Consider the following 23,501-nt stretch of genomic DNA (forward strand, 5'->3'; position numbering starts at 1 on the left):
TTCTGAACGGCTTGCATTGAAATTTACCATTCTTTGCCAGACATTCATTGTGGAAAAAAAAGTGATTTTCCCGGCGAGTTAAGCATTTTGAGTAATTTGCCGATTGGTTTCAGAACGGCTTGCATCAAGATTAACTAATTTTTGCCAGACATTCATTGTGGGAAAAAAGTGATTTTCTTGGCTATTTAAGCATTTTGAGTTATTTGCCGATTGGTTTCAGAACAGCTTGCATTGAAATTTACTATTTTTTGCCAGACATTCATTGTGCCAAAAATGTGATTTTCGCGGCGAATTAAACATTTTGAGTAATTGGCCGATTGGTTTCAGAACGGCTAGCATTATAATTTACTATTCTTTGCCAGACAATCATTGTGGAAAATAAGTGATTTTCTCGGCGAGTAAAGAATTTTGAGTAATTTGCCGATTGGTTTCAGAACGGCTTGCATCAAAATTAACTGTTTTTTGCCAGACATTCATTGTGGTCAAAAAGTGATTTTCTCGGCGAGTTAAGCATTTTGAGTTATTTGCCGATTGGTTTCAGAACACCTAGCATTAAAATTAACTATTTTTTCCCAGACATTCACAGTGGAAAAAAAGTGATTTTGTCGCCGAGTTAAGCAATTTGAGTTATTTGCCGATTGGTTTCAGTAAGGCTTGCATTGAAATTTACTATTCTTTGCCAGACATTCATTGTGGAAGAAAATTGCTTTTCTCGGCGAGTTAAGCATTTTGAGTTATTTGCCGATTGGTTTCAGAACATCTTGCATTAAAATTAACTATTTTTTGCCAGACTTCACTGTGGAAAAAAAGTGATTTTCTCGGCGAGTTAAGCAATTTGAGTTATTTGCCGATTGGTTTCAGAACGGCTGGCAACATAATTAACTATTTTTTGCCAGACATTCATTGTGGAAAAAAAGTGATTTTCTCGGCGAGTTAAGCATTTTGAGTAATTTGCCGATTGGTTTCAGAACGGCTTGCATTGAAATTTACTATTCTTTGCTACACATTCATTGTGGAAGAAAAGTGATTTTCTCGGTGAGTTAAGCATTTTGAGTTATTTGCCGATTGGTTTCAGAACATCTTGCATTAAAATTAACTATTTTTTGCCAGATATTCACTGTGGAAAAAAAGTGATTTTCTCGGCGAGTTAAGCAATTTGAGTTATTTGCCGATTGGTTTCACAACGGCTTGCATTGAAATTTACTATTCTTTGCCAGACATTCATTGTGGAACAAAAGTGATTTTCGCGGCGAGTTAAGCATATTGAGTAATTTGCCGATTGGTTTCAGAACGGCTTGCATCAAAATTAACTATTTTTTGCCAGTTGTTCATTTTGGAAAAAAGTGATTTTCTCGGCGCGGTAAGCATTTTGAGTAATTTGCCGATTGGTTTCAGAACGGCTTGCATTGAAATTTACTATTCTTTGACAGACATTCATTGTGAAAATAAGTGATTTTCTCGGCGAGTAAAGAATTTTGAGTAATTTGCCGATTGGTTTCAGAACGGCTTGCATGAAAATTAACTGTTTTTGCCAGACATTCATTGTGGAAAAAAAGTGGTTTTCTCGGCGAGTTAAGCTTTTTGAGTTATTTGCCGATTGGTTTCAGAACATCTTGCATTAAAATTAACTATTTTTTGCCAGTCATTCACTGTGGAAAAAAGTGATTTTGTCGGCGAGTTAAGCATTTTGAGTAATTTGCCGATTAGTTTCAGAACGTCTTGCATTGAAATTTACTTTTCTTTGCCAGACATTCATTGTGAAAATAAGTGATTTTCTCGGCGAGTAAAGAATTTTGAGTAATTTGCCGATTGGTTTCAGAACGGCTTGCATGAAAATTAACTGTTTTTGCCAGACATTCATTGTGGAAAAAAAGTGGTTTTCTCGGCGAGTTAAGCTTTTTGAGTTATTTGCCGATTGGTTTCAGAACATCTTGCATTAAAATTAACTATTTTTTGCCAGACATTCACTGTGGAAAAAAGTGATTTTGTCGGCGGGTTAAGCATTTTGAGTAATTTGCCGATTAGTTTCAGAACGTCTTGCATTGAAATTTACTTTTCTTTGCCAGACATTCATTGTGGAAAAAAGTGATTTTCTCGGTGAATTAATCATTTTGAGTAATTTGCCGATTGGTTTTCAGAACGGCTTGCATCAAAATTAACTATTTTTTGCCAGACATTCATTTTGGAAAAAAAGTGATTTTCTCGGCGAGTTAAGCATTTTGAGTAATTTGTCGATTGGTTTCAGAAAGGCTTGCATCCAAATTAACTATTTTTTGCCAGACATTCATTGTGCAAAAAAAGTGATCTTCTCGGCGAGTTAAGCATTTCGAGTAATTTGCCGATTGGTTTCTGAACGGCTTGCATTGAAATTTACCATTCTTTGCCAGACATTCATTGTGGAAAAAAAAGTGATTTTCCCGGCGAGTTAAGCATTTTGAGTAATTTGCCGATTGGTTTCAGAACGGCTTGCATCAAAATTAACTATTTTTTGCCAGACATTCATTGTGGGAAAAAAGTGATTTTCTCGGCGAGTTAAGCATTTTGAGTTATTTGCCGATTGGTTTCAGAACAGATTGCATTGAAATTTACTATTTTTTGCCAGACATTCATTGTGGAACAAAAGTGATTTTCTCGGCGATTTAAGCTTTATGAGTAGTTTGCAGATTGGTTTCAGAACGGCTTGCATCAAAATTAACTGTTTTTTGCCAGACATGCATTGTGGAAAAAAAGTGATTTTCTCGGCGAGTTAAGCATTTTGAGTTATTTGCCGATTGGTTTGAGAACATCTTGCATTAAAATTAACTATTTTTTGCCAGACATTCACTGTGCCAAAAATGTGATTTTCGCGGCGAATTAAACATTTTGAGTAATTGGCCGATTGGTTTCAGAACGGCTAGCATTGAAATTTACTATTCTTTGCCAGACAATCATTGTGGAAAATAAGTGATTTTCTCGGCGAGAAAAGAATTTTGAGTAATTTGCCGATTGGTTTCCGAACGGCTTGCATCAAAATTAACTGTTTTTTGCCAGACATTCATTGTGGACAAAAAGTGATTTTCTCGGCGAGTTAAGCATTTTGAGTTATTTGCCGATTGGTTTCAGAACATCTAGCATTAAAATTAACTATTTTTTCCCAGACATTCACTGTGGAAAAAAAGTGATTTTGTCGCCGAGTTAAGCAATTTGAGTTATTTGCCGATTGGTTTCAGTAAGGCTTGCATTGAAATTTACTATTCTTTGCCAGACATTCATTGTGGAAGAAAATTGCTTTTCTCGGCGAGTTAAGCATTTTGAGTTATTTGCCGATTGGTTTCAGAACATCTTGCATTAAAATTAACTATTTTTTGCCAGACTTCACTGTGGATAAAAAGTGATTTTCTCGGCGAGTTAAGCAATTTGAGTTATTTGCCGATTGGTTTCAGAACGGCTGGCAACATAATTAACTATTTTTTGCCAGACATTCATTGTGGAAAAAAAGTGATTTTCTCGGCGAGTAAAGCATTTTGAGTAATTTACCGATTGGTTTCAGAACGGCTTGCATTGAAATTTACTTTTCTTTGCTAGACATTCATTGTGGAAAAAAGTGATTTTCTCGGTGAGTTAAGCATTTTGAGTTATTTGCCGATTGGTTTCAGAACATCTTGCATTAAAATTTACTATTCTTTGCCAGACATTCATTGTGGAAGAAAAGTGATTTTCTCGGCGAGTTAAGCATTTTGAGTTATTTGCCGATTGGTTTCAGAACACCTAGCATTAAAATTAACTATTTTTTGCCAGACATTCATTGTGGAAAAAAAGTGATTTTCTCGGCGAGTTAAGCATTTTGAGTAATTTGCCGATTGGTTTCAGAACGGCTTGCATTGAAATTTACTATTCTTTGCTACACATTCATTGTGGAAGAAAAGTGATTTTCTCGGTGAGTTAAGCATTTTGAGTTATTTGCCGATTGGTTTCAGAACATCTTGCATTAAAATTAACTATTTTTTGCCAGATATTCACTGTGGAAAAAAAGTGATTTTCTCGGCGAGTTAAGCAATTTGAGTTATTTGCCGATTGGTTTCACAACGGCTTGCATTGAAATTTACTATTCTTTGCCAGACATTCATTGTGGAACAAAAGTGATTTTCGCGGCGAGTTAAGCATATTGAGTAATTTGCCGATTGGTTTCAGAACGGCTTGCATCAAAATTAACTATTTTTTGCCAGTTGTTCATTTTGGAAAAAAGTGATTTTCTCGGCGCGGTAAGCATTTTGAGTAATTTGCCGATTGGTTTCAGAACGGCTTGCATTGAAATTTACTATTCTTTGCCAGACATTCATTGTGAAAATAAGTGATTTTCTCGGCGAGTGAAGAATTTTGAGTAATTTGCCGATTGGTTTCAGAACGGCTTGCATGAAAATTAACTGTTTTTTGCCAGACATTCATTGTGGAAAAAAAGTGGTTTTCTCGGCGAGTTAAGCTTTTTGAGTTATTTGCCGATTGGTTTCAGAACATCTTGCATTAAAATTAACTATTTTTTGCCAGTCATTCACTGTGGAAAAAAGTGATTTTGTCGGCGAGTTAAGCATTTTGAGTAATTTGCCGATTAGTTTCAGAACGTCTTGCATTGAAATTTACTTTTCTTTGCCAGACATTCATTGTGAAAATAAGTGATTTTCTCGGCGAGTAAAGAATTTTGAGTAATTTGCCGATTGGTTTCAGAACGGCTTGCATGAAAATAAACTGTTTTTGCCAGACATTCATTGTGGAAAAAAAGTGGTTTTCTCGGCGAGTTAAGCTTTTTGAGTTATTTGCCGATTGGTTTCAGAACATCTTGCATTAAAATTAACTATTTTTTGCCAGACATTCACTGTGGAAAAAAGTGATTTTGTCGACGAGTTAAGCATTTTGAGTAATTTGCCGATTAGTTTCAGAACGTCTTGCATTGAAATTTACTTTTCTTTGCCAGACATTCATTGTGGAAAAAAGTGATTTTCTCGGTGAATTAATCATTTTGAGTAATTTGCCGATTGGTTTTCAGAACGGCTTGCATCAAAATTAACTATTTTTTGCCAGACATTCATTTTGGAAAAAAAGTGATTTTCTCGGCGAGTTAAGCATTTTGAGTAATTTGTCGATTGGTTTCAGAAAGGCTTGCATCCAAATTAACTATTTTTTGCCAGACATTCATTGTGCAAAAAAAGTGATCTTCTCGGCGAGTTAAGCATTTCGAGTAATTTGCCGATTGGTTTCTGAACGGCTTGCATTGAAATTTACCATTCTTTGCCAGACATTCATTGTGGAAAAAAAAGTGATTTTCCCGGCGAGTTAAGCATTTTGAGTAATTTGCCGATTGGTTTCAGAACGGCTTGCATCAAAATTAACTAATTTTTGCCAGACATTCATTGTGGGAAAAAAGTGATTTTCTTGGCTATTTAAGCATTTTGAGTTATTTGCCGATTGGTTTCAGAACAGCTTGCATTGAAATTTACTATTTTTTGCCAGACATTCATTGTGCCAAAAATGTGATTTTCGCGGCGAATTAAACATTTTGAGTAATTGGCCGATTGGTTTCAGAACGGCTAGCATTATAATTTACTATTCTTTGCCAGACAATCATTGTGGAAAATAAGTGATTTTCTCGGCGAGTAAAGAATTTTGAGTAATTTGCCGATTGGTTTCAGAACGGCTTGCATCAAAATTAACTGTTTTTTGCCAGACATTCATTGTGGTCAAAAAGTGATTTTCTCGGCGAGTTAAGCATTTTGAGTTATTTGCCGATTGGTTTCAGAACACCTAGCATTAAAATTAACTATTTTTTCCCAGACATTCACAGTGGAAAAAAAGTGATTTTGTCGCCGAGTTAAGCAATTTGAGTTATTTGCCGATTGGTTTCAGTAAGGCTTGCATTGAAATTTACTATTCTTTGCCAGACATTCATTGTGGAAGAAAATTGCTTTTCTCGGCGAGTTAAGCATTTTGAGTTATTTGCCGATTGGTTTCAGAACATCTTGCATTAAAATTAACTATTTTTTGCCAGACTTCACTGTGGAAAAAAAGTGATTTTCTCGGCGAGTTAAGCAATTTGAGTTATTTGCCGATTGGTTTCAGAACGGCTGGCAACATAATTAACTATTTTTTGCCAGACATTCATTGTGGAAAAAAAGTGATTTTCTCGGCGAGTTAAGCATTTTGAGTAATTTGCCGATTGGTTTCAGAACGGCTTGCATTGAAATTTACTATTCTTTGCTACACATTCATTGTGGAAGAAAAGTGATTTTCTCGGTGAGTTAAGCATTTTGAGTTATTTGCCGATTGGTTTCAGAACATCTTGCATTAAAATTAACTATTTTTTGCCAGATATTCACTGTGGAAAAAAAGTGATTTTCTCGGCGAGTTAAGCAATTTGAGTTATTTGCCGATTGGTTTCACAACGGCTTGCATTGAAATTTACTATTCTTTGCCAGACATTCATTGTGGAACAAAAGTGATTTTCGCGGCGAGTTAAGCATATTGAGTAATTTGCCGATTGGTTTCAGAACGGCTTGCATCAAAATTAACTATTTTTTGCCAGTTGTTCATTTTGGAAAAAAGTGATTTTCTCGGCGCGGTAAGCATTTTGAGTAATTTGCCGATTGGTTTCAGAACGGCTTGCATTGAAATTTACTATTCTTTGCCAGACATTCATTGTGAAAATAAGTGATTTTCTCGGCGAGTAAAGAATTTTGAGTAATTTGCCGATTGGTTTCAGAACGGCTTGCATGAAAATTAACTGTTTTTTGCCAGACATTCATTGTGGAAAAAAAGTGGTTTTCTCGGCGAGTTAAGCTTTTTGAGTTATTTGCCGATTGGTTTCAGAACATCTTGCATTAAAATTAACTATTTTTTGCCAGTCATTCACTGTGGAAAAAAGTGATTTTGTCGGCGAGTTAAGCATTTTGAGTAATTTGCCGATTAGTTTCAGAACGTCTTGCATTGAAATTTACTTTTCTTTGCCAGACATTCATTGTGAAAATAAGTGATTTTCTCGGCGAGTAAAGAATTTTGAGTAATTTGCCGATTGGTTTCAGAACGGCTTGCATGAAAATTAACTGTTTTTGCCAGACATTCATTGTGGAAAAAAAGTGGTTTTCTCGGCGAGTTAAGCTTTTTGAGTTATTTGCCGATTGGTTTCAGAACATCTTGCATTAAAATTAACTATTTTTTGCCAGACATTCACTGTGGAAAAAAGTGATTTTGTCGGCGAGTTAAGCATTTTGAGTAATTTGCCGATTAGTTTCAGAACGTCTTGCATTGAAATTTACTTTTCTTTGCCAGACATTCATTGTGGAAAAAAGTGATTTTCTCGGTGAATTAATCATTTTGAGTAATTTGCCGATTGGTTTTCAGAACGGCTTGCATCAAAATTAACTATTTTTTGCCAGACATTCATTTTGGAAAAAAAGTGATTTTCTCGGCGAGTTAAGCATTTTGAGTAATTTGTCGATTGGTTTCAGAAAGGCTTGCATCCAAATTAACTATTTTTTGCCAGACATTCATTGTGCAAAAAAAGTGATCTTCTCGGCGAGTTAAGCATTTCGAGTAATTTGCCGATTGGTTTCTGAACGGCTTGCATTGAAATTTACCATTCTTTGCCAGACATTCATTGTGGAAAAAAAAGTGATTTTCCCGGCGAGTTAAGCATTTTGAGTAATTTGCCGATTGGTTTCAGAACGGCTTGCATCAAAATTAACTATTTTTTGCCAGACATTCATTGTGGGAAAAAAGTGATTTTCTCGGCGAGTTAAGCATTTTGAGTTATTTGCCGATTGGTTTCAGAACAGATTGCATTGAAATTTACTATTTTTTGCCAGACATTCATTGTGGAACAAAAGTGATTTTCTCGGCGATTTAAGCTTTATGAGTAGTTTGCAGATTGGTTTCAGAACGGCTTGCATCAAAATTAACTGTTTTTTGCCAGACATGCATTGTGGAAAAAAAGTGATTTTCTCGGCGAGTTAAGCATTTTGAGTTATTTGCCGATTGGTTTGAGAACATCTTGCATTAAAATTAACTATTTTTTGCCAGACATTCACTGTGCCAAAAATGTGATTTTCGCGGCGAATTAAACATTTTGAGTAATTGGCCGATTGGTTTCAGAACGGCTAGCATTGAAATTTACTATTCTTTGCCAGACAATCATTGTGGAAAATAAGTGATTTTCTCGGCGAGAAAAGAATTTTGAGTAATTTGCCGATTGGTTTCCGAACGGCTTGCATCAAAATTAACTGTTTTTTGCCAGACATTCATTGTGGACAAAAAGTGATTTTCTCGGCGAGTTAAGCATTTTGAGTTATTTGCCGATTGGTTTCAGAACATCTAGCATTAAAATTAACTATTTTTTCCCAGACATTCACTGTGGAAAAAAAGTGATTTTGTCGCCGAGTTAAGCAATTTGAGTTATTTGCCGATTGGTTTCAGTAAGGCTTGCATTGAAATTTACTATTCTTTGCCAGACATTCATTGTGGAAGAAAATTGCTTTTCTCGGCGAGTTAAGCATTTTGAGTTATTTGCCGATTGGTTTCAGAACATCTTGCATTAAAATTAACTATTTTTTGCCAGACTTCACTGTGGATAAAAAGTGATTTTCTCGGCGAGTTAAGCAATTTGAGTTATTTGCCGATTGGTTTCAGAACGGCTGGCAACATAATTAACTATTTTTTGCCAGACATTCATTGTGGAAAAAAAGTGATTTTCTCGGCGAGTAAAGCATTTTGAGTAATTTACCGATTGGTTTCAGAACGGCTTGCATTGAAATTTACTTTTCTTTGCTAGACATTCATTGTGGAAAAAAGTGATTTTCTCGGTGAGTTAAGCATTTTGAGTTATTTGCCGATTGGTTTCAGAACATCTTGCATTAAAATTAACTATTTTTTGCCAGATATTCACTGTGGAAAAAAAGTGATTTTCTCGGCGAGTTGAGCAATTTGAGTTATTTGCCGATTGGTTTCAGAACGGCTTGCATCAAAATTAACTATTTTTTTCAAGACATTCATTGTGGAAAAAAAGTGATTTTCTCGGCGAGTTAAGCATATTGAGTAATTTGCCGATTGGTTTCAGAACGGCTTGCATCAAAATTAACTATTTTTTGCCAGATGTTCATTTTGGAAAAAAGTGATTTTTTTCGGCGCGGTAAGCATTTTGAGTAATTTGCCGATTGGTTTCAGAACGGCTTGCATTGAAATTTACTATTCTTTGCCAGACATTCATTGTGAAAATAAGTGATTTTCTCGGCGAGTAAAGAATTTTGAGTAATTTGCCGATTGGTTTCAGAACGGCTTGCATGAAAATTAACTGTTTTTTGCCAGACATTCATTGTGGAAAAAAAGTGGTTTTCTCGGCGACTTAAGCTTTTTGAGTTATTTGCCGATTGGTTTCAGAACATCTTGCATTAAAATTAACTATTTTTTGCCAGACATTCACTGTGGAAAAAAAATGATTTTGTCGGCGAGTTAAGCAATTTGAGTTATTTGCCGATTGCTTTCAGAACGGCTTGCATTGAAATTTACTATTCTTTGCCAGACATTCATTGTGGAAGAAAAGTAATTTTCTCGGCGAGTTAAGCATTTCGAGTAATTTGAAGATTGGTTTCTGAACGGCTTGCATTGAAATTTACCATTCTTTGCCAGACATTCATTGTGGAAAAAAAAGTGATTTTCCCGGCGAGTTAAGCATTTTGAGTAATTTGCCAAATGGTTTCAGAACGGCTTGCATTGAAATTTACTATTCTTTGCCAGACATTCATTGTGGAAGAATAGTGATTTTCTCGGCGATTTAAGCTTTTTGAGTAATTTGCCGATTGGTTTCAGAACGCCTTGCATCAAAATTAACTATTTTTTGCCAGACATTCATTGTGGAATAAAATGATTTTCTCGGCGAGTTAAGCATTTTGAGTTATTTGCCGATTGGTTTCAGAACGGCTTGCATCAAAATTAACTGTTTTTTGCCAGACATTGATTTGGGATAAAAAGTGATTTTCTCGGCGCGTAAAGCATTTTGAGTAATTTGCCGATTGGTTTCAGAACGGCTTGCATTAAAATTTACTATTCTTTGTCACACATTCATTGTGGAAAAAAAGTGATTTTCTCGGTGAGTTAAGCATTTTGAATTATTTGCCGTTTGGTTTCAGAACATCTTGCATTAAAATTAACTATTTTTTGCCAGACATTCACTGTGGAAAAAAAGTGATTTTCTCAGCGAGTTAAGCATTTTGAGTAATTTGCCGATTGGTTTCAGAACGGCTTGCATTGAAATTTACTATTCTTTGCCAGACATTCATTGTGGAAGAAAAGTGATTTTCTCGGCGATTTAAGCTTTTTGAGTAATTTGCCGATTGGTTTCAGAAAGGCTGGCATCCAAATTAACTATTTTTTGCCAGACATTCATTGTGCAAAAAAAGTGATTTTCTCGGCGAGTTCAGCATTTTGAGTAATTTGCCGATTGATTTCAGAACGGCTTGAATTGCAATTTACTATTCTTTGTCAGACATTCATTGTGGAAAAAAAGTGATTTTCTCGGTGAGTTAAGCATTTTGAGTTATTTGCCGATTGGTTTCAGAACATCTTGCATTAAAATTTACTATTCTTTGCCAGACATTCATTGTGGAAGAAAAGTGATTTTCTCGGCGAGTTAAGCATTTTGAGTTATTTGCCGATTGGTTTCAGAACACCTAGCATTAAAATTAACTATTTTTTCCCAGACATTCACAGTGGAAAAAAAGTGATTTTGTCGCCGAGTTAAGCAATTTGAGTTATTTGCCGATTGGTTTCAGTAAGGCTTGCATTGAAATTTACTATTCTTTGCCAGACATTCATTGTGGAAGAAAATTGCTTTTCTCGGCGAGTTAAGCATTTTGAGTTATTTGCCGATTGGTTTCAGAACATCTTGCATTAAAATTAACTATTTTTTGCCAGACTTCACTGTGGAAAAAAAGTGATTTTCTCGGCGAGTTAAGCAATTTGAGTTATTTGCCGATTGGTTTCAGAACGGCTGGCAACATAATTAACTATTTTTTGCCAGACATTCATTGTTGAAAAAAAGTGATTTTCTCGGCGAGTTAAGCATTTTGAGTAATTTGCCGATTGGTTTCAGAACGGCTTGCATTGAAATTTACTATTCTTTGCTACACATTCATTGTGGAAGAAAAGTGATTTTCTCGGTGAGTTAAGCATTTTGAGTTATTTGCCGATTGGTTTCAGAACATCTTGCATTAAAATTAACTATTTTTTGCCAGATATTCACTGTGGAAAAAAAGTGATTTTCTCGGCGAGTTAAGCAATTTGAGTTATTTGCCGATTGGTTTCACAACGGCTTGCATTGAAATTTACTATTCTTTGCCAGACATTCATTGTGGAACAAAAGTGATTTTCGCGGCGAGTTAAGCATATTGAGTAATTTGCCGATTGGTTTCAGAACGGCTTGCATCAAAATTAACTATTTTTTGCCAGTTGTTCATTTTGGAAAAAAGTGATTTTCTCGGCGCGGTAAGCATTTTGAGTAATTTGCCGATTGGTTTCAGAACGGCTTGCATTGAAATTTACTATTCTTTGCCAGACATTCATTGTGAAAATAAGTGATTTTCTCGGCGAGTAAAGAATTTTGAGTAATTTGCCGATTGGTTTCAGAACGGCTTGCATGAAAATTAACTGTTTTTTGCCAGACATTCATTGTGGAAAAAAAGTGGTTTTCTCGGCGAGTTAAGCTTTTTGAGTTATTTGCCGATTGGTTTCAGAACATCTTGCATTAAAATTAACTATTTTTTGCCAGACATTCATTGTGCAAAAAAAGTGATCTTCTCGGCGAGTTAAGCATTTCGAGTAATTTGCCGATTGGTTTCAGAACGGCTTGCATCAAAATTAACTATTTTTTGCCAGACATTCATTGTTGAACAAAAGTGATTTTCTCGGCTATTTAAGCATTTTGAGTTATTTGCCGATTGGTTTCAGAACAGCTTGCATTGAAATTTACTATTTTTTGCCAGACATTCATTGTGCCAAAAATGTGATTTTCGCGGCGAATTAAACATTTTGAGTAATTGGCCGATTGGTTTCAGAACGGCTAGCATTGTAATTTACTATTCTTTGCCAGACAATCATTGTGGAAAATAAGTGATTTTCTCGGCGAGTAAAGAATTTTGAGTAATTTGCCGATTGGTTTCAGAACGGCTTGCATCAAAATTAACTGTTTTTTGCCAGACATTCATTGTGGACAAAAAGTGATTTTCTCGGCGAGTTAAGCATTTTGAGTTATTTGCCGATTGGTTTCAGAACACCTAGCATTAAAATTAACTATTTTTTCCCAGACATTCACAGTGGAAAAAAAGTGATTTTGTCGCCGAGTTAAGCAATTTGAGTTATTTGCCGATTGGTTTCAGTAAGGCTTGCATTGAAATTTACTATTCTTTGCCAGACATTCATTGTGGAAGAAAATTGCTTTTCTCGGCGAGTTAAGCATTTTGAGTAATTTGCCGATTAGTTTCAGAACGTCTTGCATTGAAATTTACTTTTCTTTGCCAGACATTCATTGTGAAAATAAGTGATTTTCTCGGCGAGTAAAGAATTTTGAGTAATTTGCCGATTGGTTTCAGAACGGCTTGCATGAAAATTAACTGTTTTTGCCAGACATTCATTGTGGAAAAAAAGTGGTTTTCTCGGCGAGTTAAGCTTTTTGAGTTATTTGCCGATTGGTTTCAGAACATCTTGCATTAAAATTAACTATTTTTTGCCAGACATTCACTGTGGAAAAAAGTGATTTTGTCGGCGAGTTAAGCATTTTGAGTAATTTGCCGATTAGTTTCAGAACGTCTTGCATTGAAATTTACTTTTCTTTGCCAGACATTCATTGTGGAAAAAAGTGATTTTCTCGGTGAATTAATCATTTTGAGTAATTTGCCGATTGGTTTTCAGAACGGCTTGCATCAAAATTAACTATTTTTTGCCAGACATTCATTTTGGAAAAAAAGTGATTTTCTCGGCGAGTTAAGCATTTTGAGTAATTTGTCGATTGGTTTCAGAAAGGCTTGCATCCAAATTAACTATTTTTTGCCAGACATTCATTGTGCAAAAAAAGTGATCTTCTCGGCGAGTTAAGCATTTCGAGTAATTTGCCGATTGGTTTCAGAACGGCTTGCATCAAAATTAACTATTTTTTGCCAGACATTCATTGTTGAACAAAAGTGATTTTCTCGGCTATTTAAGCATTTTGAGTTATTTGCCGATTGGTTTCAGAACAGCTTGCATTGAAATTTACTATTTTTTGCCAGACATTCATTGTGCCAAAAATGTGATTTTCGCGGCGAATTAAACATTTTGAGTAATTGGCCGATTGGTTTCAGAACGGCTAGCATTGTAATTTACTATTCTTTGCCAGACAATCATTGTGGAAAATAAGTGATTTTCTCGGCGAGTAAAGAATTTTGAGTAATTTGCCGATTGGTTTCAGAACGGCTTGCATCAAAATTAACTGTTTTTTGCCAGACATTCATTGTGGACAAAAAGTGATTTTCTCGGCGAGTTAAGCATTTTGAGTTATTTGCCGATTGGTTTCAGAACACCTAGCATTAAAATTAACTATTTTTTCCCAGACATTCACAGTGGAAAAAAAGTGATTTTGTCGCCGAGTTAAGCAATTTGAGTTATTTGCCGATTGGTTTCAGTAAGGCTTGCATTGAAATTTACTATTCTTTGCCAGACATTCATTGTGGAAGAAAATTGCTTTTCTCGGCGAGTTAAGCATTTTGAGTTATTTGCCGATTGGTTTCAGAACATCTTGCATTAAAATTAACTATTTTTTGCCAGACTTCACTGTGGAAAAAAAGTGATTTTCTCGGCGAGTTAAGCAATTTGAGTTATTTGCCGATTGGTTTCAGAACGGCTGGCAACATAATTAACTATTTTTTGCCAGACATTCATTTTGGAAAAAAAGTGATTTTCTCGGCGAGTTAAGCATTTTGAGTAATTTGCCGATTGGTTTCAGAACGGCTTGCATTGAAATTTACTATTCTTTGCTACACATTCATTGTGGAAGAAAAGTGATTTTCTCGGTGAGTTAAGCATTTTGAGTTATTTGCCGATTGGTTTCAGAACATCTTGCATTAAAATTAACTATTTTTTGCCAGATATTCACTGTGGAAAAAAAGTGATTTTCTCGGCGAGTTAAGCAATTTGAGTTATTTGCCGATTGGTTTCACAACGGCTTGCATTGAAATTTACTATTCTTTGCCAGACATTCATTGTGGAACAAAAGTGATTTTCGCGGCGAGTTAAGCATATTGAGTAATTTGCCGATTGGTTTCAGAACGGCTTGCATCAAAATTAACTATTTTTTGCCAGTTGTTCATTTTGGAAAAAAGTGATTTTCTCGGCGCGGTAAGCATTTTGAGTAATTTGCCGATTGGTTTCAGAACGGCTTGCATTGAAATTTACTATTCTTTGCCAGACATTCATTGTGAAAATAAGTGATTTTCTCGGCGAGTAAAGAATTTTGAGTAATTTGCCGATTGGTTTCAGAACGGCTTGCATGAAAATTAACTGTTTTTTGCCAGACATTCATTGTGGAAAAAAAGTGGTTTTCTCGGCGAGTTAAGCTTTTTGAGTTATTTGCCGATTGGTTTCAGAACATCTTGCATTAAAATTAACTATTTTTTGCCAGTCATTCACTGTGGAAAAAAGTGATTTTGTCGGCGAGTTAAGCATTTTGAGTAATTTGCCGATTAGTTTCAGAACGTCTTGCATTGAAATTTACTTTTCTTTGCCAGACATTCATTGTGAAAATAAGTGATTTTCTCGGCGAGTAAAGAATTTTGAGTAATTTGCCGATTGGTTTCAGAACGGCTTGCATTGAAATTTACTATTCTTTGCCAGACATTCATTGTGAAAATAAGTGATTTTCTCGGCGAGTAAAGAATTTTGAGTAATTTGCCGATTGGTTTCAGAACGGCTTGCATGAAAATTAACTGTTTTTTGCCAGACATTCATTGTGGAAAAAAAGTGGTTTTCTCGGCGAGTTAAGCTTTTTGAGTTATTTGCCGATTGGTTTCAGAACATCTTGCATTAAAATTAACTATTTTTTGCCAGTCATTCACTGTGGAAAAAAGTGATTTTGTCGGCGAGTTAAGCATTTTGAGTAATTTGCCGATTAGTTTCAGAACGTCTTGCATTGAAATTTACTTTTCTTTGCCAGACATTCATTGTGGAAAAAAGTGATTTTCTCGGTGAATTAATCATTTTGAGTAATTTGCCGATTGGTTTTCAGAACGGCTTGCATCAAAATTAACTATTTTTTGCCAGACATTCATTTTGGAAAAAAAGTGATTTTCTCGGCGAGTTAAGCATTTTGAGTAATTTGTCGATTGGTTTCAGAAAGGCTTGCATCCAAATTAACTATTTTTTGCCAGACATTCATTGTGCAAAAAAAGTGATCTTCTCGGCGAGTTAAGCATTTCGAGTAATTTGCCGATTGGTTTCTGAACGGCTTGCATTGAAATTTACCATTCTTTGCCAGACATTCATTGTGGAAAAAAAAGTGATTTTCCCGGCGAGTTAAGCATTTTGAGTAATTTGTCGATTGGTTTCAGAAAGGCTTGCATCCAAATTAACTATTTTTTGCCAGACATTCCCTGTGGAAAAAAAGTGATTTTCTCGGCGAGTTAAGCATTTTGAGTAATTTGCGATTGGTTTCAGAACGGCTTGCATTGAAATTTACTATTCTTTGCCAGACATTCATTGTGGAAAAAAAGTGATTTTCTCGGTGCGTTAAGCATTTTGAGTAATTTGCCGATTGGTTTCAGAACGGCTTGCATCAAAATTAACTATTTTTTGCCAGACATTCATTGTTGAACAAAAGTGATTTTCTCGGCTATTTAAGCATTTTGAGTTATTTGCCGATTGGTTTCAGAACAGCTTGCATTGAAATTTACTATTTTTTGCCAGACATTCATTGTGCCAAAAATGTGATTTTCGCGGCGAATTAAACATTTTGAGTAATTGGCCGATTGGTTTCAGAACGGCTAGCATTGTAATTTACTATTCTTTGCCAGACAATCATTGTGGAAAATAAGTGATTTTCTCGGCGAGTAAAGAATTTTGAGTAATTTGCCGATTGGTTTCAGAACGGCTTGCATCAAAATTAACTGTTTTTTGCCAGACATTCATTGTGGACAAAAAGTGATTTTCTCGGCGAGTTAAGCATTTTGAGTTATTTGCCGATTGGTTTCAGAACACCTAGCATTAAAATTAACTATTTTTTCCCAGACATTCACAGTGGAAAAAAAGTGATTTTGTCGCCGAGTTAAGCAATTTGAGTTATTTGCCGATTGGTTTCAGTAAGGCTTGCATTGAAATTTACTATTCTTTGCCAGACATTCATTGTGGAAGAAAATTGCTTTTCTCGGCGAGTTAAGCATTTTGAGTTATTTGCCGATTGGTTTCAGAACATCTTGCATTAAAATTAACTATTTTTTGCCAGACTTCACTGTGGAAAAAAAGTGATTTTCTCGGCGAGTTAAGCAATTTGAGTTATTTGCCGATTGGTTTCAGAACGGCTGGCAACATAATTAACTATTTTTTGCCAGACATTCATTTTGGAAAAAAAGTGATTTTCTCGGCGAGTTAAGCATTTTGAGTAATTTGCCGATTGGTTTCAGAACGGCTTGCATTGAAATTTACTATTCTTTGCTACACATTCATTGTGGAAGAAAAGTGATTTTCTCGGTGAGTTAAGCATTTTGAGTTATTTGCCGATTGGTTTCAGAACATCTTGCATTAAAATTAACTATTTTTTGCCAGATATTCACTGTGGAAAAAAAGTGATTTTCTCGGCGAGTTAAGCAATTTGAGTTATTTGCCGATTGGTTTCACAACGGCTTGCATTGAAATTTACTATTCTTTGCCAGACATTCATTGTGGAACAAAAGTGATTTTCGCGGCGAGTTAAGCATATTGAGTAATTTGCCGATTGGTTTCAGAACGGCTTGCATCAAAATTAACTATTTTTTGCCAGTTGTTCATTTTGGAAAAAAGTGATTTTCTCGGCGCGGTAAGCATTTTGAGTAATTTGCCGATTGGTTTCAGAACGGCTTGCATTGAAATTTACTATTCTTTGCCAGACATTCATTGTGAAAATAAGTGATTTTCTCGGCGAGTAAAGAATTTTGAGTAATTTGCCGATTGGTTTCAGAACGGCTTGCATGAAAATTAACTGTTTTTTGCCAGACATTCATTGTGGAAAAAAAGTGGTTTTCTCGGCGAGTTAAGCTTTTTGAGTTATTTGCCGATTGGTTTCAGAACATCTTGCATTAAAATTAACTATTTTTTGCCAGTCATTCACTGTGGAAAAAAGTGATTTTGTCGGCGAGTTAAGCATTTTGAGTAATTTGCCGATTAGTTTCAGAACGTCTTGCATTGAAATTTACTTTTCTTTGCCAGACATTCATTGTGAAAATAAGTGATTTTCTCGGCGAGTAAAGAATTTTGAGTAATTTGCCGATTGGTTTCAGAACGGCTTGCATTGAAATTTACTATTCTTTGCCAGACATTCATTGTGAAAATAAGTGATTTTCTCGGCGAGTAAAGAATTTTGAGTAATTTGCCGATTGGTTTCAGAACGGCTTGCATGAAAATTAACTGTTTTTTGCCAGACATTCATTGTGGAAAAAAAGTGGTTTTCTCGGCGAGTTAAGCTTTTTGAGTTATTTGCCGATTGGTTTCAGAACATCTTGCATTAAAATTAACTATTTTTTGCCAGTCATTCACTGTGGAAAAAAGTGATTTTGTCGGCGAGTTAAGCATTTTGAGTAATTTGCCGATTAGTTTCAGAACGTCTTGCATTGAAATTTACTTTTCTTTGCCAGACATTCATTGTGGAAAAAAGTGATTTTCTCGGTGAATTAATCATTTTGAGTAATTTGCCGATTGGTTTTCAGAACGGCTTGCATCAAAATTAACTATTTTTTGCCAGACATTCATTTTGGAAAAAAAGTGATTTTCTCGGCGAGTTAAGCATTTTGAGTAATTTGTCGATTGGTTTCAGAAAGGCTTGCATCCAAATTAACTATTTTTTGCCAGACATTCATTGTGCAAAAAAAGTGATCTTCTCGGCGAGTTAAGCATTTCGAGTAATTTGCCGATTGGTTTCTGAACGGCTTGCATTGAAATTTACCATTCTTTGCCAGACATTCATTGTGGAAAAAAAAGTGATTTTCCCGGCGAGTTAAGCATTTTGAGTAATTTGTCGATTGGTTTCAGAAAGGCTTGCATCCAAATTAACTATTTTTTGCCAGACATTCCCTGTGGAAAAAAAGTGATTTTCTCGGCGAGTTAAGCATTTTGAGTAATTTGCGATTGGTTTCAGAACGGCTTGCATTGAAATTTACTATTCTTTGCCAGACATTCATTGTGGAAAAAAAGTGATTTTCTCGGTGCGTTAAGCATTTTGAGTAATTTGCCGATTGGTTTCAGAACGGCTTGCATCAAAATTAACTGTTTTTTGCCAGACATGCATTGTGGAAAAAAAGTGATTTTCTCGGCGAGTTAAGCATTTTGAGTTATTTGCCGATTGGTTTGAGAACATCTTGCATTAAAATTAACTATTTTTTGCCAGACATTCACTGTGCCAAAAATGTGATTTTCGCGGCGAATTAAACATTTTGAGTAATTGGCCGATTGGTTTCAGAACGGCTAGCATTGAAATTTACTATTCTTTGCCAGACAATCATTGTGGAAAATAAGTGATTTTCTCGGCGAGTAAAGAATTTTGAGTAATTTGCCGATTGGTTTCCGAACGGCTTGCATCAAAATTAACTGTTTTTTGCCAGACATTCATTGTGGACAAAAAGTGATTTTCTCGGCGAGTTAAGCAATTTGAGTTATTTGCCGATTGGTTTCAGAACGGCTGGCAACATAATTAACTATTTTTTGCCAGACATTCATTGTGGAAAAAAAGTGATTTTCTCGGCGAGTTAAGCATTTTGAGTAATTTGCCGATTGGTTTCAGAACGGCTTGCATTGAAATTTACTATTCTTTGCTAGACATTCATTGTGGAAAAAAGTGATTTTCTCGGTGAGTTAAGCATTTTGAGTTATTTGCCGATTGGTTTCAGAACATCTTGCATTAAAATTAACTATTTTTTTCAAGACATTCATTGTGGAAAAAAAGTGATTTTCTAGGCGAGTTAAGCATTTTGAGTAATTTGCCGATTGGTTTCAGAACTGCTTGCATCAAAATTAACTATTTTTTGCCAGACATTGATTGTGGAAAAAAGTGATTTTCTCGGCGAGTTGGGCATTTTGAGTAATTTGCCGATTGGTTTCAGAACGGCTTGCATCAAAATTAACAATTTTTTGCCAGACATTCATTATGGGGAAAAAAGTGATTTTCGCGGCGAGTTAAGGAATTTGAGTTATTTGCCGATTGGTTTCAGAACGGCTTGCATCAAAATTAACTATTTTTTGCCAGACATTCATTGTGGAAAAAAAGTGATTTTCTCGGCGAGTTAAGCATTTTGAGTAATTTGCCGATTGGTTTCAGAACGGCTTGCATTGAAAATTACTATTCTTTGCCAGACATTCATTGTGGAACACAAGTGATTTTCTCGGCGAGTTAAGCATTTTGAGCAATTTCCCGATTGGTTTCAGAACGGCTTGCATCAAAATTAACTATTTTTTGCCAGACATTCATTGTGGAAAAAAAGTGATTTTCTCGGCGAGTTAAGCATTTTGAGTAATTTGCCGATTGGTTTCAGAACGGCTTGCATTGAAATTTACTATTCTTTGCCAGACATTCATTGTGGAAAAAAAGTGATTTTCTCGGCGAGTTAAGCATTTTGAGTAATTTGCCGATTGGTTTCAGAACGGCTTGCATCAAAATTAACTATTTTTTGCCAGACATTGATTGTGGGAAAAAAAGTGATTTTCTAGGCGAGTTAAGCATTTTGAGTAATTTGCCGATTGGTTTCAGAACTGCTTGCATCAAAATTAACTATTTTTTGCCAGACATTGATTGTGGAAAAAAAGTGATTTTCTCGGCGAGTTGGGCATTTTGAGTAATTTGCCGATCGGTTTCAGAACGGCTTGCATTGAAATTTACTATTCTTTGCCAGACATTCATTGTGGAACAAAAGTCATTTCCTCGGCGAGTGAAGCATTTTGAGTAATTTGACGATTGGTTTCAGAACGGCTTACATCAAAATTAACAATTTTCTGCCAGACATTCATTGTGGAAAAGAAGTGATTTTCTCGGCGAGTTAAGCATTTTGAGTAATTTGCCGATTGGTTTCAGAACGGCTTGCGTTGAAATTTACTATTCTTTGCCAGACATTCATTGTGGAAAAAAAGTGATTATCTCGGCGAGTTGAGCATTTTCAGTAAGTTGCCGATTGGTTTCAGAACGGCTTGCATCAAAATTAACTATTTTTTGCCAGACATTCATTGTGGAACAAAAGTGATTTGCTCGGCGAGTTAAGAATTTTGAGTAATTTGCCGATTGGTTCCAGAACGGCTTGCATCAAAATTAACTGTTTTTTAACCAGACATTCATTGTGGAAAAAAAGTGATTTTCTTGGCGAGTTAAGCATTTTGAGTTATTTCTCGATTGGTTTCAGAACATCTTGCATTAAAATTAACTAATTTTTGACAGACATTCACTGTGGGAAAAAAAGTGATTTTCTCGGCGAGTTAAGCATTTTGAGTAATTTACCGATTGGTTTCAGAACGGCTTGCATTGAAATTTACTATTCTTTGCCAGACATTCATTGTGGAAAAAAAGTGATTTTCTCGGCGAGTTAAGCATTTTGAGTAATTTGCCGATTGGTTTCAGAACGGCTTGCATCAAAATTAACTATTTTTTGCCAGACATTCATTGTGGAAAAAAAGTGATTCTCTCGGCGAGTTAAGCATTTTCAGTAATTTGCCGATTGGTTTCAGAACGGCTTGCATTGAAATTTACTATTCTTTGCCAGACATTCATTGTGCAAAAAAGTGATTTTCGCGGCGAGTTAAGCATATTGAGTAATTTGCCGATTGGTTTCAGAACGGCTTGCATCAAAATTAACTATTTTTTGCCAGACATTAATTGTGGAAAAAAAGTGATTTTCTCGGCGAGTTAGGCATTTTGAGTAATTTGCCGATTGGTTTCAGAACGGCTTGCATCAAAATTAACAATTTTTTGCCAGACATTCATTGTGGGGAAAAAAGTGATTTTCCCGGCGAGTTAAGCATTTTGAGTAATTTGCCGATTGGTTTCAGAACGGCTTGCATTGAAATTTACTATTCTTTGCCAGACATTCATTGTAGAAAAAAGTGATTTTCTCGGCGAGTTAAGCATTTTGAGTAATTTGCCAATTGGTTTCAGAACGGCTTGCATTGAAATTTACTATTCTTTGCCAGCCATTCATTGTGGAGAAAAGGTGATTTTCTTGGCGAGTTAGGCATTTTGAGTTATTTGCCGATTGGTTTCAGAACGGCTTGCATTGAAATTAACTATTTTTTGCCAGACATTCACTGTGGAAACTAAGTGATTTTCTCGCCGAGTTAAGCAATTTGAGTTATTTGCCGATTGGTTTCAGAACGGCTTGCATCAAAATTAAGTATTTTTTGCCAGAAATTCACTGTGGAAAAAAAGTGATTTTCTCGGCGAGTTAAGCATTTTGAGTAATTTGCCGATTGGTTTCAGAACGGCTTGCATTGAAATTTACTATTCTTTGCCAGCCATTCATTGTGGAGAAAAGGTGATTCTCTTGGCGAGTTAGGCATTTTGAGGTATTTGCCGATTGGTTTCAGAACGGCTTGCATTGAAAATTACTATTCTTTGCCAGACATTCATTGCGGAACACAAGTGATTTTCTCGGCGAGTTAAGCATTTTGAGCAATTTCCCGATTGGTTTCAGAACGGCTTGCATCAAAATTAACTATTTTTTGCCAGACATTCATTGTGGAAAAAAAGTGATTTTCTCGGCGAGTTAAGCATTTTGAGTAATTTGCCGATTGGTTTCAGAACGGCTTGCATTGAAATTTACTATTCTTTGCCAGACATTCATTGTGGAAAAAAAGTGATTTTCTCGGCGAGTTAAGCATTTTGAGTAATTTGCCGATTGGTTTCAGAACGGCTTGCATCAAAATTAACTATTTTTTGCCAGACATTGATTGTGGGAAAAAAAGTGATTTTCTAGGCGAGTTAAGCATTTTGAGTAATTTGCCGATTGGTTTCAGAACTGCTTGCATCAAAATTAACTATTTTTTGCCAGACATTGATTGTGGAAAAAAAGTGATTTTCTCGGCGAGTTGGGCATTTTGAGTAATTTGCCGATCGGTTTCAGAACGGCTTGCATTGAAATTTACTATTCTTTGCCAGACATTCATTGTGGAACAAAAGTCATTTTCTCGGCGAGTGAAGCATTTTGAGTAATTTGACGATTGGTTTCAGAACGGCTTACATCAAAATTAACAATTTTCTGCCAGACATTCATTGTGGAAAAGAAGTGATTTTCTCGGCGAGTTAAGCATTTTGAGTAATTTGCCGATTGGTTTCAGAACGGCTTGCGTTGCAATTTACTATTCTTTGCCAGACATTCATTGTCGAAAAAAAGTGATTTTCTCGGCGAGTTAAGCATTTTGAGCAATTTGCCGATTGGTTTCAGAACGGCTTGCATTGAAATTTACGATTCATTGCCAGACATTCACTTTGGAAAAAAAGTGATTTTCTCGGCGAGTTAAGCATTTTGAGTAATTTGCCGATTGGTTTCAGAACGGCTTGCATCAAAATTAACTATTTTTTGCCAGACATTCATTGTGGAAAAAAAGTGATTTTCTCGTCGAGTTAAGCATTGTGAGCTATCTGCCGCATGGTTTGAGACCGGCTTGCATCAAAATTAACTATTTTTTGCTAGACATTCATTGTGGAAAAAAAGTGATTTTCTAGGCGAGTTATGCATTTTGAGTAATTTGCCGATTGGTTTCAGAACGGCTTGCATCAAAATTAACTATTTTTTGCCAGACATTCGTTGTGGAACAAAAGTGATTTGCTCGGCGAGTTAAGAATTTTGAGTAATTTGCCGATTGGTTTCAGAACGGCTTGCATCAAAATTAACTGTTTTTTAACCAGACATTCATTGTGGAAAAAAAGTGATTTTCTTGGCGAGTTAAGCATTTTGAGTTATTTCTCGATTGGTTTCAGAACATCTTGCATTAAAATTAACTAATTTTTGACAGACATTCACTGTGGGAAAAAAAGTGATTTTCTCGGCGAGTTAAGCATTTTGAGTAATTTACCGATTGGTTTCAGAACGGCTTGCATTGAAATTTACTATTCTTTGCCAGACATTCATTGTGGAAAAAAAGTGATTTTCTCGGCGAGTTAAGCATTTTGAGTAATTTGCCGATTGGTTTCAGAACGGCTTGCATCAAAATTAACTATTTTTTGCCAGACATTCATTGTGGAAAAAAAGTGATTCTCTCGGCGAGTTAAGCATTTTCAGTAATTTGCCGATTGG

The sequence above is a fragment of the Scyliorhinus torazame genome, chromosome 18 (genome assembly GCF_047496885.1).
Source record: "Scyliorhinus torazame isolate Kashiwa2021f chromosome 18, sScyTor2.1, whole genome shotgun sequence".
NCBI lineage: Eukaryota > Metazoa > Chordata > Chondrichthyes > Carcharhiniformes > Scyliorhinidae > Scyliorhinus > Scyliorhinus torazame.